General features: G+C 44.3%; 1 pseudogene; it reads right to left on the reverse strand.

Moving 5' to 3' along the window:
• Window positions 1-4,487: 4,487 nt before the first annotated feature.
• On the reverse strand, window positions 4,488-5,820 carry LOC127213139 (tubulin alpha-1C chain-like; annotated as a pseudogene).
• Between the last annotated feature and the right edge of the window lie 10,879 nt (window positions 5,821-16,699).

Raw genomic sequence — 16,699 nt, forward strand, 5'->3', positions numbered from 1 at the left:
TCTTCCCCTCCCCGAGTGCAGCCATCTGGAGAGCCGGCCCTCCGCCCTGGACAAACAGAAGAGCTGGCCCTGGCGGTGGGCGTGGTTGAGCTGGACGCCAGGCTGTGAGGGCAGTAGGACTGACTCCGCTACTTGCTGTCTGCTACATTGGGTGAGCTAGCTGGCGCAGTGCTGGAGAGCTGTCGGGGTGTTGACAAGGAGGAAAAACGGGCAGGCACGGAGAGATGAGTGGGGTTGGCATACATAATGTGAAGTCCACAAAAACAATCAATAACCAGTTTAAAAAAAAAAAAGCCAGGCGGTGGTGGCACACGCCTTTAATCCCAGCGCTCAGGAGGCAGAGGCAGGCGGATCTCTGTGAGTTGGAGGCCAGCCTGGTCTACAGAGTGAGTTCCAGGAGAGGCTCCAAAGCTACACAGAGAAACCCTGTCTGGAAGAAAAAGAAAAGTTAAAAAAAAGATGCTTGCATCTTTGACCCAGGTATCCCGGTCTATCTTGTTTCCATCTTGTAAAATGGAAACTTTGTATCACTGAATAGCAACTGTCCACCTTCTCAGTATGTGGTTCAGGCTAGCCTCTAATCTAACACATTGTGCTCTGACCCACACCCTTCTTCCTAGGCCTCCCAAGAGTAGGCAGAGTACCGAGCCTCACTTGGGTGAAGTTCTCATCGAGCTACCTAATGGCAAAACAGGTCTAAGGTTTTCATGGAAAAATGTATTTCTTCATTTGAAAACTGCCCAGTTTATCCTCTCATTTACTGACTGGGTTATTGGTTCTTGGAGTGTTTAATGTTTCGAGTATTTTTCGGACATTAGTCTCTATGAGCTTGACACAAGCCTGCACATATCCGGGGAGAGGGGAATCACATCTGAGGAACTGCCTAGATTCCATTGGTCTGTAGGCACATCTGAGCAGCATTTTCTTGATTGTTAATTGATGTAGGAGGGGTCAGCCTGCTGCAGGTGGAGATGTTGCTGGACAGGTGGACCTGGATTGTGTAACAGAGGTAACAGAGCAAGCCCAGGAAAGCAAGGCACTGAGCAATGTTCCTCCTGGCTTCTGCTTGAAGCTGCGGCTTGAGTTCCTGCCTCAGCTTCTTTGGGATTGACTGAGGCCTGTAAGTGGAAATTGGCCCTTTCTCCCCTGTGGTGCTATTGGTCAGGGTTTACATCACAGCCACAGAGAAGCAACCTGGGACAGATCAGTAGCAGGAAAACAGTTTCTTCTGTTCCGCAGGTTGCTGCTTCTCTCTGGAACGTGTTCCATCCGATGAGCAGGAGCTTTTATTTGTATGGTTTGGCGTTGTTCCCGAGCTAAGAGCTGTCTTCTCAGAAAGGCCACCTCTATGGTGTCCTGTGGTGTTCTTCTATGTTTTCCTTCCGGGACTGCAAGCCTTAAGTTAACTTTCTGGTCCATTTGGGCTGGTTTTGGTACCGAGGAGTGAGAGCTGTGAATCTAGTATCTGGCTTGCACATGTGGGTATACAGCTTCAACAGTTTGTTTTTGTTTTTCTGTGCTTTTTCAGTGCCTGTGTGGGAAAACATGACTATCATTGTCTGTGTTCATTGTTGGTGTAAAAAAAAAAAAAAAAAGACAGCTTTTTGTACTTTGATTTTGTGTCTCTTTGCTGAAAGTGTTTCCCAGACCTCGCCAGAGTTGTGTGTGTGTGTGTGTGTGTGTGTGTGTGTGTGTGTGTGTGTGTGTGTGTGTTTGTGTGCGTGCTGGGTAGGGGGAGCATGGGAAGTCTTTAGAGTATTTTCAGTGTAGGATGACGTCCATAAACAGGTATAATTTGGCTTCTTCATTTTTATTTCCTTTTTATTCCAGTTTCTTTCTTATTGGTTTGGTTCATAACTCAGTTACGTATTGAATACGTACAAAGACAGTGGGCATTGCTTGCTATTTATTGATTTTAGATGAGAAGCTTTGGGTGCGTCTTTAGTATGCAGAAGTATGGTTCCTCTCTTTCTAGCTTCTGCAGAGCCTTTACCACGAGGGGATGTTAGGTGTTGTGAAGGCCCTCTCTGTTCCTGTTGACACAATCATTGGTTTGGAGTTGGTCCTCTTTGTATGTGATATTATTATGTTTGTTGATGTACATACGTTGAACCAACTTTTCTTTCTGGAGCAAAAGCAACTTTATCACAACCTGTGATATTTTTGTTTTAATTAAAATGTTTTTTCCCCATTTTGTTTCATGTGTTTGGGTGTTTTGCTTGCATGTATGTACAGTGCCCACAGAGGTCAGGAGGAAGTCAGAAACCGTGGGACTATAGTTACAGACGGTTGTGAGTCACCATGTGGGTGCTGGGAGTCACGCCCAGGTCCTCTGGAAGGACAGCCAGTCCTTCTAACCACTGAGTCACCTCTCCGGCCCACCACCCCGAGAGTCGGTGATATTTTTTATTTATTGTGGAATTTTATTTGATTCGAAAGTGGTTTGTTCAGAATTTTTGTGTCTGTTAATTAAGTAGATTGGCGGCTAGTTCTCCGTTATACAATTACTTGGTCTTGGTGTTAAAAGGTAGTGCTGAATTCACAGAATGAGTGTGGACACATCCACTCCTTTCTACGTCATTGGGCGGTGGGAGGTGTGGATGTTGGCTCCGCTTTAAAGGTGTGGTAGAATTCAGCAGTGAAATCTGTGTGGTCGTTAGCTTTTCTTCTTTTGGAAATTTTTAAATTAATGCATGAATCTTATTGCTTGATACCAATTTGGTTTGTTTTAAAAACATCCTCTTGATTCAGTTTTAGTGGATAGTATGTCTAGAACTTTATTTCTTATTGTTTTTATAATTTTTTGGAATCTAAGGTATCAAAAGATTCCCCTTATTATTATTTTTTTTAATCTTAGTAATGTCTGTTTCAACCTTGCCTATTCTGTCACTATTTTTAGTAATTAGGTTTTTTTCCTCCCTCTGTTTGGCTTTTCAGGTTGACTATGGGTTTGTTAATCTTGTTCATCTTTTCAAAGGACCAATTTCTTGTTTGACTGAACCTTTTTGTGTTATTCCTTTAATTTCATTAGTTGCTTTCCTGAAATTTACTGTTTATTTATTTAACCAATTTTGGAATTGGTTTATTCTTTTTTTTTTTCCCCCTAAATCTCTGAGATGCATCATTAAGTTATTTGTGATTTCTCTGTTTTTTTTTTAAATGTGGATAATCATAACAATACATTACTTCTTAGAACTGTCTTTCTAAAATCTTAAAGGTCCAGTAAGTTTTATCTTTATTTTTTTAATTCTGTGATTTTTATAATTTATGCTCCGATTTCTTTAATGACTCATTAAAAATGTGCCTGGGGTACTGACCGCCTTGGAAGAAACCAAGAGGCAACCAAGATTACTATATTCAAATATATATATCCTTTAAAATCAAAAAGAAAATCAAGACCTTCCATGATAGCATAAACCCACAACCACTAAACCAATATTGCCAAAAATAAATGAATATTGCACTCAGAAAGGGAATAAAAATAAATGTACAACCAGGAAGGCTTAGGAAATAAATCTCCATGGTCTCCTTGCATGCCTGAAGGTCAGAAGAGGGAACCAGATTTCATTATAGATGATTGCGAGCCAACATGTGGTTGCTGGGAATTGAACTCAGGACCTTTGGAAGGGCAGGCAGTGCCCTTAACTGCTGAGTCATCTCTCCAGCCTCGAAAGTCTTTTAAAATACTAAACAGAAAACCGGAGGTTAGGGCCGTGTATCCTGGCTTTCAGTCACTATTATTCTGGTATATGTGTGTATATAAGTACCTGCCTCTTCCTTTGCAAGTTTCCATGCCTTTTCCTGTCCTGTACTCTTTAATGACAGTATGATGAAAGGGATTCTCTGGTTTGGTCTGTTTGGGATTCTAAATGCTACTTGTGCTTAGATGTCTGTGTGTTTTCTAGACTTGGGGAAATTTCTGCTGTAAGTTCTTTGATTCTAGGTTTCACCTCAGTTGGCCTGGAACTTGTAATCCTCCTGCCCCAGCCTTCTGAGTGTTGGGATTATAGTCATGTGCCACCATACCAGTTGCTGGCTTGGTCTCTGAATCATGTCCCAGAAGTCTTGCACACAACATTCTTGACTCTTTTTTTTTTCTTTATTGCTGTTTGTGATCATTGAAAGTTTGACAGGGTCTAGAACTGAGTTGAAAATAACTCTCTGGGTGTGTCTGTGAAAGTATTCCAGGATAGCTCAGCAGACCAGAGAAGAACCACCCTGAGCGTGAGTGGCTGGGGTCCTGGGTTGAGTAAAACTGGAAAAGTATGCCGAGCGCCTGTGTTTACCTCTCTCTGATGCAGGTGCACTGTGACCACCTGCCTCAAGCTGCTGTCACCCCAACTCCCCCCCCCCCACCACGATGGACTTTAAGTCACAATAAACCCTCCTTTCTTCTTTCTTTCCCACTTAAACTGGAAACACCTTTGTTAGTAGTTCAGGACAGTTACACACATACACAGACAAAATCAAGAATTCTAGCACATGGGCTAATACTCTTCATCCTCATCGTCTCCTTCAGCACTATCTGCCCCAAAGCCCTCATAATCCTTCTCTTGGACAGCCACATCCTTGCCCGCCTCAGAGAACTCCCCCTCCCCCCATGCCCTCACTTAAACACCAGTGCACAAAGGCACGCTTAGCGTACATCAGATCAAACTTGTGATCTAGGCGAGCCCAGGCCTCAGCGATGGCTGTGGTGATGCTCAGCTGTGGTGATGCTCAGCGTGTACACGGCTCTCTGGACCTTGGCCAGGTCTCTACCAGGTACCACAGTGGGAGGCTGGTAATTAATGCCAACCTTGAAGCCAGTGGGGCACCAGTCCACAAACCGGATGTTACGCTTGGTCTTGGTTGTGGCAACGGCAGCATTGGCATCTTTGGGAACTACATCACCACGGTACAGCAGGCTGCAAAGCTATGTATTTACCATGACGAGGGTCACATTTCACCATCTTGTTGGCTGGCTCAAAGCAGGCATCGGTGATCTCTGCTACTGTAAGCTGCTCATGGTAAGCTTTTCTCAGCCGAGACGACAAGGACATATGTGGCCAGAGGGAAGTGGATGCAAGGGCTGGGTACCAGGTTGGTCTGGAATTCTGTCAGATCAACATTCAGGGCCCCATCAAATCTGAGGGAAGCGGTGGTGGGAGGCACAATCTGGCTAATAAGGTGGTTAAGGTTAGTGTAAGTTAGACGCTCAATGTCGAGGTTTCTACTACAGATGTCATAGATGGTCTCATTGTCTACCATGAAGGCACAATCGGGGTGCTCCATGGTGGTGTGGGTGGTGAGGATGGAATCGTAGGGCTTAACCACAGCTGTGGAAACCTGGGGGGGCTGCGTAGATGGAGAACTCCAGCTTGGACTTCTTTCCGTAACCAGCAGAGAGCCGCTCCATCAGCAGGGAGGTGAACCCAGAGCCAGCTGCCCCCACCAAAGCGGGGCCTGAGCCTGTGCGCTGGCTAGTCAGCTTGTGAATTCTGTCCAAGACAAGATCAGTGATCTCTTTGCCCAGGGTGTAGTTATTGGCAGCATCTTCCTTGCCTGTGATGAGCAGCTCAGGGTGGAAAAGCTGGGAGAGGGGTGGGTACCAGTGTGAACTTCATCAATAACTGTGGGCTCCAGGGCTACAAACACTGCCCAGGGCACATGCTGGCCAGCGCCTGTCTCACTGAAGAAGGTGTTGGAGGAGTCGTCTCCTCCCCCAGTGGCCTTGTCCCTTGGCATCTGGCCATCAGGCCGGACGCCATGTTCCAGGCGGTGGAGTTCCCAGCAGGCATTGTCAATCTGGACACCAGCCTGGCCAGTGTGGGTGGGCATGCATTCGACGCATACTGTCTTCGAAGTGGCCCTTGGAATCTGAGCAAGAGAGAGTGACGAGGACCTCCCGCTAAGGAGTGCTGGGAAGGAACAGTGACTTAAATCCCTTCCATCAGGGATTTTGATACAGCAGTGAGGTATGTATCCAGATAATATATTATCTGACAGTAATAATTCATATTTATTCCCTTATATTACATTTTGTTTTTTTCAGGTCATCTGCTTTTAAAAATCTTTGTCTTTGTTGAATATCTCATCCAAGTTTGCAGGTTTTACACTCACGCCCCGAACTGGCTCCTTTATTTCATCTGTTTGCTTGTATCTACTTTGGTACCACCGATCACTGAAAAACCAAAGCTTTGGATTCCATGGTGGCATCCGGAACACTTTAGTGTAGTCTTTGGGTTGTGTTGCTGACAAGTTCTGTACCCCTGGGGGAGTCGTGCTGCGTGATGTTCTCAATTCTTGTGTGTCTGTGTTGGGGCTTATGCGAGAGGGCCATCTCTTCCATGGGGTCTTGGAGATGAGCCTTCCCTTGAGAATTAATCTTCAGTGCTGCCATAACGGCAGCACCACCAAAAGATACCGCTATGACAATTCGCTTTGTCAACTTTTTTGGTGATTCTTCTTATTCAGGGAGTTACACAAAAGAAGGCTGCAGCGCAGACACCCTCTACCCCTGCCGCCTCCCCCCCGTCCCAAGTACCCATACAAACCCAAGTGTGACACCCAGTATTGCTTGTACCATCTGGGCCGTCAGCCTAGTCCCAGGGTTGTAGAGCCCGGGGACCCGGTCGTGTGTGAGATGCACTGATGTACCTGTCTGCTGTCACGGTGGCATTTTTCTTATCAGCTTCTCTTTCTCCTCCATCCTCAGAAACTGGGGCTAGGACATTGTTCTAGCTAAGTGCTCCGGCACTGAGTTACGTCTCCACTTGCTTTATTGAGATTTATTTTAGTGTATGTGATTGAGTGTTTTGGTAGCACACGCATGCCTGGTGCCCATAGAGGTCAGAAGTGTCAGATCCTCTGAGAGTGGAGTCTCAGATGGTTGTGACACTGACTATTTCTAACTACTGAGCCACAACCTCAACCCTTTATTTATATTTAGTTAATTGCCCAGGCTGATCTTGACTTGTTATGTAGCCCAGAAGGTCATAGGCTCAGTCTTCCTGTCTCAGCTACCTGAGCACCTAGGATTAGACGTATGGATCACTATACTTGGTTTCAACATTTGTCCTTCTTCTTGACCACCCTGACTCACTGCCTGAACTGTGATGAGTGCCTTCAGATGCTGTCTTAGATGCCTGCCTTGACCCTGTTTCTTTCAGGCTGTCATAAGAAAGCTGCCACAGTTCATTAAGGAGCTACAGAAGTGGACAGAAGCATTCTTGAGAGTTTCTTATAATAGACATTTTTGAAAACCAAAGAGGTAATAAATTGACTACTGATGACACAATTTGGATTCTCTAGGAAGCAGACTTGGAGGCTGTATAGTGCTGAGAATATTTATTGACGGTGCCCTTGGGATCTGTCTTGGTAATGGAAGCAGAATTGGACAGAGGAAGTAGTTGAGTGTAGCCCTGAGCCAGCAGCCCCGGCCAACCACCTTAGGAAGCTCTAGCTTAAAATGGCTTAGTAAGAATGGTCAGACTTGTACCCCCTACTCCAGTTGCTGGCTGTGGGCTGTTCCCAAAGCATTAGGCCAGACTATGGTTTGGATCTGAGGCAGTTCCTTAGGGACACCTTGCTTGAAGAGGACTTTCCATTGTGAACCTATGTTTGTCGTGTTCTAGAATAACCTAGTACCACTTTGTCTAGGTCATGTAGTTTCTAGAGTGTACAGTTGACACAGGCTGTGGCAATTTAGAAAAACCATCCAGGGAAATGCTCTTAAGGATACAGACAAATTTAGAGACTTAACTGTATTTTTTTTTTAATTGACTAAATCTGAGAATTCAACTTTTGCAAGGATTTGAGGACAACAATTTTTTGTTTTTGTTTTTATTTAAAAAAAAAATCCCTCTGTAGAAACATTTGGGCAAGTGCTTTAGTAGGCCCCAGAGTGCTAAACCATTAAACACTGAAAATTGGATGTTGGTCAGAAACATGGTGAGTTCAGGAGTTATTTATCATCTGTTCCTCTCAGAAATTACCTTGAAATGGCTCATGTGGAAATTTTGCATCTAAATGGATCTGCCAAGATGATTTAGTAGCAAAATGTACCCTTAAATAAGTTAATCTGAAAGTGGAATTTCTAGAAATATTTATCTTAGAGCTTAGACATGTCTGAGTACAAAGAAAAATTGTTCTTTTGTTGCAAGACTGAAAAATAACTTAAAAATCTCCTTTTGTTCTTCATGGATTTAATACTTGGGGAACAAAAGATAAATGGACAAACACATAATGCATAAAGGATACTTGATAGAAACATATGCACAAGATCTGTAGTCTAATGAAGTCTTTTTAATGTTTTGGCGTATAATTCTAGGAGGTTGTTTGCATATAAATTGTATATGCATATACTTGTGTACTGATGAGCCCATGGTAAGCTAAAAACATCCAAGATGGTTCACACCATACATTATTATTTTTTTTCTCTTTTCTGATCAAATGTCCAGTCAGGAATCTTGTCTTGTTGCTGTGACCCAAGAAGAATCACACCAGCTACCAAGTCCAATAAGTCATAATTTTTAAAAATGGTTTCTACTAAATGCACATTTCTTTCTTATCGTTTCAAGTTAAAAAAAATAGTAAGTCCAGCTATCATTGTAAATCCCAGGCCATCTGCACGTATGTGTGTATATTTGCACTCATTGGAACAATAATACATACGTTTCTCTTTTATTTGGTCAATATATAACATGGATATCTTTGCTGCGCATTTATAAAGTTTAGAGGATGCAAATGTTTTGTGTATGGATGCTGTGCAGTGGATAGTTTATTGTTAATGGAAATTTTGTGTTTTCCGAGGTGTTGCTCCTATGTTTTTCCCTGTGAGTAACCCCTGCATGTAGATTTTCAATCTTCATGTACAAATATCCCCACGTGATTGTGGTCTCAGTGAGTGTCTTCCAGGTTGAGCTGCTGAGTCTTAGCATGCACACGAAAGGTTGATAGATTTTGTCTGATTTGCCTGAATGCCACACGAGCTATCTTCAACCGGCAGTGCGTGAGTGATGGGAGATGTCATTCTGTATATGTTTCTCATACTGGTTAATAATAAAGCACCGTTGGCCAATAGGAAAGGAAGATAGGAGGGACTAGGAGACAAGGAGGAAATAGGAAGTAGTAAGGAGGAGTCAAGATGGAGAGTCTGGAGAGAGCTGGACGCCAGCCGCCTCCCCGGTAAGAGAAGGCCATGTGAAGATACATAGAAATGGGTTAATAATTAAAGACAGAGCTAGCCGATAAGTAACAAGTAACCGGGCCAACAGTATTGTATCAAATACAGAGTCTCTGTGTGTTATTTGGGGCTGGTGGCATGGTAGCAGGACAAGACCGGGCAGCAGGCGAAAAAACCGTACTCGTTACACGTGAGTGTGTCAGTCTTCAAACCGGCCAACACTTGGTTCCAAGTGCTAAATCTTTGCAAATCTGCTGAATGAAAAACAGCGTTTGATTGGCCTGGTTTGGGTGGGCATTTTCTGAGCTTTGTTTCTGAGATTGTGTTTGTCATACAATAATAATTGCACATACTCATGGGCCAAGCGTGACAGTGCACGCAAATGTACAACGACCAATCAGGGTGGTTGGCATTGACAGCTTCTTCCTGTTGGGTATTTGCTGGTTCTTCTCACTGTTTGAAGTGCCAGGAGTGAAGATGGCCTGCTACACGCCCTGGGCCACTACCTCTCAGCTACACCCCAGCCCCTTGTTGATGCTTTCCTGTCCTCAGTGGCCGTCGGTCTGTGAGTACTTCTGTGCTTTTGGCTCTGTGACATTGGTCTATGTGTTTTCACACCTGTACCATACTGTTCTCAATGCTATGACACAGGAATTGTAGTTTGGTCAGAACGGTGTGTGTGTGTGGGAGCCTTTCCTTCTGGCAGTGTACTTATTCTTCAGACCACCAACCTTTGAGTTATCAGCTGGACGTGCTAACCGATTGTGCCACAGAGATAGGTGTGTTTATTCTTCAGTGTATGGTGTCTATTCCAGATGTCCTCAGCCTTCCAACTTTGGCTTATTCTGGGTGCTTCTTTGAGCTTTGTAGTGAGATTGTTTCTCTGATTTCCCCCCTTAGCACATTCATTATAACTGGGCAATAAAGCTACTGATTTTTTTTAAAAAAAAATTTCCCCTGATATTTTGATGAGAGTGTTTCTCAGATCTAAAAGTTTTCTGGTGGAGTCCACAGGGTTTTCAAATCTAGTATCATGTCATTAGCAATAAGGACGACCTGGCCTTTTCCTTTCTTATATGTATCTCTGTATTTATTTGGTTATGTGTGCACGCTTCAGCTGGAAGTGAGGATCTTTCTTGTCCCCGAGTTTGAGAAAATGCTCTTATTCTACATTCAGGATATTGTTGGCTCTGAGACTGGCATTCATGTAGAGCCTGTGTCAAGTTGAGGGGGGATGGGTCTAGCTCTAGTGATCTCAGGGTTTTTATCTTGAAGGAACGTTGAGATTTTGTGGTTTTCCCCCCCCTCTCCAGAGGCTTTTTTTTTTTTTTGCATCTCTTAAGAAAATGGGATTCTTGTACGCAATTTTATTTTTGTACTTTATTACATGACTTGCCTATGCTAAACGGTGTTTTCATCCCTACAGTGAAATCAAATTGATCATGGCATCCGATCACTTAATGTATTGTTGAATTTGATTTTGCAAGCATTTAAAAATTGTATGTATGTATGCAAGCATGCATGCATGTATGTATGCATGTGTGGGTATGCCAGCTACATGCTGATGCCCACAGAGGACAAAAGAGGGGGCCTCAGATCCCAGGAAGCAGTAGTGACAAGTGGTTGAGCCACCTGAGGTGGCTGTGGAAGTTAGTCAGTACGTGCTCTTGAAGGAGGGGCCGCCTCTCGAGCCCAGCTTTATAAGCCCTTTACAAGCTTATATGTGTGTCCATCTAGTGAATTCCTCTGTAATTTTATTTTTGAGTTCTTATCTAGTGTTTTGGTCTAGGGATAGTGCTGGACTTTTAAATGATTTGTGTGGGATAGTATGAGTCATAGATGATAGGTTCTCCTTACTGTCTGAAGAATTCATCGGTGAACCTGCCAATCCCCGGGCTCTCCGATCCCAGGGGAAAACTTGTAATTGCAACTTTTGTCTTAGTACTCATTGTTGGATTAAATTTTGTTTGTTTAGTGAGCTTGTCACAGCCTACTTGTGAAGGTCAAGGGACAATATGGGTAGCTGGTTCTTTTCTGCTGCCTGCTGCTCCAGATCTCGTGCTCTGCAGGGTGAATACCTCAGGTCAGATGGCCCTTGAGTCTGGCAGGTTTTATGTGTGTGTCCCTGCCTCCCATCTTGGGGTAGGAATGTTTTGCAGGGTTGTGCTGATGGTAGGAGATACTCTTTCTGCAAATGATTGTGATGGTCAGGGATGGCGCTGATAGAGGGCAATATAAAAATGTGTATAATATGTGTAAAATGCATGCATGTATATTATGCATATGCATACATACACACCGGTGCTTTTTGCTTGTGACTATATTCAAGTATATTCCCAGCATATTCCTATCAGGGCTCATTTGTTTCAGTTAACTTTGACCACAGATTTTACCAGTATTGTACAGTAGCCGTATGCCAGTTTTTCTTCGTCTTTTTCTTCTTTTCTAACTGTCTCAGTTAGGATAAACATCATGATCAAAAGCAACTTGGGGAGGGAAAGGTTTATCTCATCTTACAGTTTATAGTCTATCAGGTAAGATGAGACCACGTGGAAATACTTAGATTAATAGAAATGGGTTAATAATTAAGACAGAGCTAGCCAATAAGAAACTAGTACCTGGCCAACAGCCTCATATCAAATACAGAGTCTCAGTGTGTTATTTGGGGATGGTGCCACGGTGGGTCCAGGCTGGCAGGAAAACCTACTTGCAACACACATCCTATATGTTATTTTGGGGTGGGGAAAACTTTATAGATCTCATTAAGGGAGAAAGAGGTTGTATTTCTTCAGCTAGTGACCGCCATACTAATAGTTACAAGTAAGTAATTTCTTTGAAGAAACACATAAGGTCTGGTGAGATCTGGGTTTTGTCTGTCATTGCCCCAAGTTCCTGTCTTTGCACAATGACATATGTTCTTCATACCCTCCACTCCCATAAATATGCTTATATGATTTTTCCTAAAAATAGTTTATCTTTCCTTTCTTGTTGTTGATAAAAATGTTGGGTTGTTTTGTTTGGCTCTTGATGTTTAGCTTGGGAATGATTTAATTTAACGACCTTCTAAGTGCTTTGCATATATTTACTGTGCCTTGTCTTACAGTATTCTCAATAGAGGCAGCATAAGAATATTTTCTCCATAGTCAGGCATTAAAATACCCTTTAATGTTTAAGTAAAATGATGCTGTGATAATGTACTATTTGATCAGTTATGAATAGTGTGTGCATGTCTGTATGTGTGTATTTCTTCTGTGTATGTGTGTGTATCTCTTTTATGTATGTGTCTATGTGTGTATGTGTGCATGTGTGTGTGTCTCTTCTGTGTGTGTGTGCATATTTCTTCTGTGCATATGTGTGTGTGTAACACATATTACCATTGAGCTATACCTCCAGCCTGACGCTGAATCATTTAAGCTCATCTGTTCACTGGAACTTGCAATCCACTTTTCTTTTTTTAAAGAAAGAGAAAAGGAATTGCATCAACATTAAATGTCTTACTGGCCTAGTTTTGAAAAGAAATAAGGTAACAGGAAAAAACTCTTGAGAAAACCCTAAGATAACAGGAAAGTATGCAAGGCGTATTCAAGGAGAGTCTCTGGTGTTCTGAGTTACTGATAGTATACATTTTATGAAGTTTGGCCTTGTTCTTTAAACCAAGGCATTTGTGTGCCTGGCATGTTTGAGCAGATCTGTTGGTACTGTTAGGGTCCTATAGGCAAGCTTGGGAATGGACAAACCCAGAGTGAATTTCAAAACCACAGTTCCAATCCTCTAACGCTTCATTTGCTATAAAAACATTACAACTTGGGCTTGGGAGATGGCCCAGTGGCTGACTGCTCAGTGTACAAGCATGAGGAGGACTGGAAGGAGCTCAGATCCCCAGCACCCTTGTAGGTGCCAGGTGGGCATGGTGGCCCACCTGTACTTCTGGATGCTGAAGACAGAGAGGGGACCCAGAGCAAGCTGGTTGGAGACTAGCCATATGGGTGAGCTCTGGGTTTGACTGAGGTCTGCCTCACTGAATAAGATAGAAGACCTTGTATCTCTGTCTCTCTGTCTCTCTGTCTCTCTCTCTCATACACACACACACACACACACACACACACACACACACACACACACACACGGAAGAAGAAAAGAAAGACATTTTGAAGTATGCCTGTGCTAGAATCACAGCATTTCAAGCTGGAGTTTCTTTCAGACAACATGAAGTAGACTTCGGCTCGGATCTGGAATGGCTCTCTTAGAGCTGATGGTAATGAGGGCTGAAACCTGCTTCTCGGCCTTGCTGTGTCTACTGTCCCCAGTGTGCTGGGAACTGGCAGAGAAAGAGCAGTCGAGGCGAAACCCTATCCCTGAGGAATACTCATTTCCCCAGATGCTTATTTCTAACACAAAGGCTTTCTTTCGAAAGAACTCTTGAAATCCCAGTGGACTTTAATAATGATCTTCCGCCCCTGGCTCATTAATGTGACAAACACAGCCCATGCTCCAACTTCACAGAGAAATGTAGAGGCTGGAGAGACGGCTTGGTGGTTAAGAGCACTGGATGCTCTCGCAGCGGACCTGGGTTCAGTTCCCAGCACCCACATGGTGGCTCACAGCTGCCTGTAGCTCCAGTTTCAGGGATGCTGATTTCTTCTGACTTCCGTAGGCACCAGGCACATAATATGCATGCAGACAAAACACTCTCACACATGGGTCGAGTAACTCCAATAAGAAATTAAAAATAAATAAATAAATAGTCAGTCTTCAGAAACGTTATATCCAGGTGTGGGGTTCAACACCTGTTATGGTAGTATTCTGGGGCAAGCGGAGGGCTGTGAGCGTGAGCCTAGCAGTAGCCTGGGCTCCATAGTGGATTTCGGGTTAGCCTGGGCTACAGCATCAATTCCCCCATCTCAACGGACACCACAAAAGCCCCTAGGGAGTTTGTGCTTGTACTGAGCATGCGCAGAGCCCTCTCTTACTCATTCTCCAAGCTGTGTGTTGTGGCAGTGTTTTTCATGGTGATGCATTCTGTTCTATTAGCGTAAGTGGGTCAGTCACTGGGACAATGTGCAAAGGTTGCCCTGTTATGTGAGAGACGAGGCAGGCCCTGAGTTTGGGAGCCCCAGGGCACGCCAACGTCAGTGCCCATGGGCCTCAAGGGCGGGCCGTACACTGTTGAGGTATTAGTTTGAATCCTCATTTTACCTGGAGTGCTTTCTGAGGAAGCACAGCAGAAGACTGTAGAGGTTCCAATGGGAAGCTAAAACGGCAAACAATCAGAGTGTTCATCTTCTCTTTTCTTCTTGTGCCGTCACAGTCACAAGAGTTCCAGGTGGCAGTGTTGGGGATGACTTGAAAAATCAGAGAAGGGAAATAGACATTGTGCTGTTGGGTGTTTAAAATTCATCTTCGTGGGCCTGGAGGGTGTGTGCGTGCATGTGTGTGTGTGCGTGTGTGTATGCCAGTGTGAGTTTGTGTGCACCACTTGCTTGTAAGAGCATGCAGAGCCAGAGGAAGTCGTAGGATGGCCTGATCTAGAGCTAGCGATATAGTTGTGAGTAACCATATGGGTGCTGGGAACTAAACTCGGGTCCTCCGCAAGGCTGTTAATGCTCATAACCTCTAAGCCTCCCTCCAGTGGAACCATTTCTCCAGCAGGTGGTCCTGAGCTCTACCAGAAATTCAGCTACACATGAACTTGTGAATTAGCCAGAGAGAGGGAGAGCCAGCTAACAGCATTCCTCCATGGTTCTTGCCTCCAGGTTCATCCATCTGAGTCCTTGCCCTGCCTTCTATCAATAATGGATTCCAATGTTGATAGATAAGCCAAATAAGACCTTTCCTCTTCAAGTTGCTTTTGGTCATGATGTTTTATCAAGGAACAAGATGAAGCTAGAATAACAGGTTATGGAGAGAGTGGTTTTGTTCTAATGGTGAAATCTTTGGCAGGCTTCCTCTCGTTCACCGTGTCATGCCATATACATATATGCACAGGCATACACACACACACACACACACATACATGTATACACACATTCACATGAATATACACACATACCAATACACAATATTCAATGCATATACACATACGCACACATATACACACACACACACATATATATATATACTCACCTGTGCCCACACAGATACACACACACATACACTCATTCATACATGTATATCATAAGGACTGTAAATATATATATTTACTGCAGACTGCAGTGACTGCAGACTGACTACACTGAGCTCCTGTCCCCTCCCGCCTTATACTCCTCTCTAATGCTGGGATTAAAGGTGTGCACCGCCACTGCCCGGCCTCTGTGACTGGCTAGTGTGGCTAGCTTTGCACTCTGATCTTCAAGCAAACTTTATTTGTTAGGTCATAAGCAATTACCAACCCATCTCTACTTTTTCCAGGCTGGGTCTGAGCTGCTTGACAGCAGCTTGACCTAGAGTGAGTGGCTGTCAGCCCTCTCTGCTTATCTGTGCTTGGGAAAGGAGTGACCTAGCAACTCTGATCAGTTTCAGCCGCCTGACTCTATTTTGAGTTGTCTCCTTTCTCTCTTCAGGGGCTCCTCTGTAGGGTGGAGGAGCGTTGACCTCCCCTGAGATCGTCTTGCTGTTTTACCTCCCTTTCCACAGCCTGTGTCTTAGAGGAAAAGACGCTTCCTTCTGAGATGGGAGGATTTAACCCTGGGAGGACACTGCCGCACATCCTGCATCTAGTAAACTGAGCTGTTTATTTATTATTATTATGGCCTCAGAACTCCATTATTTGTGGTGTGAGACTTGCCTGTTAAGCCTTGCTTATTCTGGTTTGAGCCGGGCTGGGGGAAGCTTTCACCCTCCAGGTTCTGTGGCTGGGGGTCATTGCACAGCCTCTTCCGGGCTGGAATTGCAGCGCCTGTTAGAGTCGATCTTCCATGGGTCCTCCAAGCTGAAGGATGTGTGGCCGGTGTCACCATGGCCAGCCTAGAGGCACCACACCATCCTTGGAGCTATACCTGTCCCCATGGTAAAGGTCTCTTCCAGCTGCCTCACTTCCTCCCAAATGCCGACTCATTGTTGATCACTTGAACACATGCCACCGAGTGGCCATTAAGATGCTCACACACATTGCTTGGCACAATTGATTTCCTGAATCTACATTAACTGTGATATATGGGGAAGCTCCACTTTGGAAGGACTTGTAATTTCCCTGGGGTCACACAGGATGTGAAGGGCAGAATCGGCCCTATGCATTCTTTCTTAAATGATCCGGGATGCCTCTATCCCTTTCTGTGGGACACACACACACACACACACACACACACACACACACACACACACACACCGTCCCCTTTGCTCTTTACAGCTCTTCCCTGTTGACTCCAATAAGATATGAAAGGAAGAGCCACAGTTACATTTGTTAGTTGCCAGAGGCTTTGAGTGTGTAAGCCCTGGGATGTAATCAGAGCCGAGACCCTGGTCTTTAGGATGAGTTTCTCTGCAGGGGAGGTTGGTAGACATAATGGCTTGTCTCTCCTCAGCCTCCCGTCCACA

This window comes from Phodopus roborovskii, unplaced genomic scaffold (assembly GCF_943737965.1).
Source record: "Phodopus roborovskii unplaced genomic scaffold, PHOROB, whole genome shotgun sequence".
Lineage (NCBI taxonomy): Eukaryota > Metazoa > Chordata > Mammalia > Rodentia > Cricetidae > Phodopus > Phodopus roborovskii.